The sequence below is a fragment of the Acanthisitta chloris genome, unplaced genomic scaffold (genome assembly GCF_000695815.1).
Source record: "Acanthisitta chloris isolate BGI_N310 unplaced genomic scaffold, ASM69581v1 scaffold23102, whole genome shotgun sequence".
NCBI lineage: Eukaryota > Metazoa > Chordata > Aves > Passeriformes > Acanthisittidae > Acanthisitta > Acanthisitta chloris.
Window position 1 is genome coordinate 21,660 of NW_008660187.1, and position 1,674 is coordinate 23,333.

Genomic DNA, 1,674 nt, shown 5'->3' on the forward strand with positions numbered 1-1,674 from the left:
AAGTGAGTTTATTTTCTTGACAGTCTGGAAGCAATTCACTCCAGCTGATTCAGCTGACATGCCAACAGCCTAATATCGCAAAAATCCTTCCAAACCAGCAAGCATGTAGCTTTCAGAGTCATGTAGCTGCACAGTGAACTGGTCCAGGGGAGCAGAAGGGACTGGACCACAGAGATGGAACAGAGAGAGAGGAACTGGAGGTGATACAGGTCCAAAGATTGGCTTGACTGTATCATCTAGCCACACAACCAGAGGACCTCACTTCCATGTTCCACTTCTGCTTCAGTATTTTGCTCCAGATTACTCTCAAAACACACAAGGAGGTCCTTACAGCATAGAGGGAACCACTGCTTTCCCTGACCACCACTTGACCTCCTGACATGACAAAACTATCCACTGCTGACCCCTATCAAAAATTTAATTCCATATTGGTACAGCAGCTGCGAAAAGGTAAAAAACCCCCTATGTTCCTACTCCTTGTAAATACATGATTCAGCAAAGTTCTGTAGTCTGATGGTGTTAAAAATATCCACAAAACAAGGGACATTTATCTGCAGGATTATTTGTAACGTAGTTTTGTATTCCAGTTCCTGACATGAACAATAGGAGCAGGAGGGGAGGAAAAGGAGTGAGGAGCACAGAGGAACAGGAGTAACAGAGGCAGAGGAGCTACTTAGGTAAGAAAAAATGAAAAGGTGTTCTGGAGCACAGATTCAAGGTCTTATTTTAATCATCCATCACACATTTCCCTTCCAAAGCACCAGTGCAGTGAGGATGTGGGTTAATAAACAGATTCTGATGGATATAAACCATCTTTCAACAAGTAAACTGCCCTGCAACCATTTGTTTATCTCCAATCTGCATTACTTCCCAGCAGCTTGGAATCAACTGCAGTCTTGATGAAGAATCTGAGTCACAAGCACAGAAGTATAGTAGTCCATTATTCCATGACAACAACAATCCCCTTGTTTGTTTCATCCCAGTGGCCATTCCACGCAGTGCTTCTGACTCACTAAAGATCAGGAATCCCAGGTGGAATCCCCCATGGAATCCCCAGTGAAGTGCTGCTGTCTGGTCACAGCACTTCACAGAGGGACATGTACCAAGGAAGAGTTTTCCAACCATATGTATTGATTTTCCTTGGAGGTACTGGAGCAAGTAAGAAAGTATTCACCATCATTACCATTTATTTGCTACCACTGTTCTATTGAGGATACTTCATGCAGGAACCTTTCCTCTAGCTTTAAGTGCAGTGTTTCCAAGCGTGGTCAGGGGATGCAGCTGTTGGGGCTCCTGTTTCCAAATGCTCAGGGCCCCACACACTCTTGCAAAAGGACATGTGCTCATCCGATTAGGCTACTAAAAATATCTAAATACTTGCCTAACACTAACTTTTCCACACAAACAACTGCTGTAGGAGAAAGAATGCTGAAAGACACAAACAGGTCAGGGACTGTTCACAGCACAGTCTGAGAGATGTGGCCTGTGAATGAAAGTGCTGATAACTCACATTTTACAGAGCTCTGTGCCATGATGCACAGATTAATATTGTCACTGCCCACAGAAGAGTTGCTTATTCTCATGCATCTTTTTGTTTTCATAACCCTTTCTCAGTTGGGGGTTAAGGTTTATTTATTGCAGTGTTGTAGTAGTAATTATATCCTGAAATGGAAA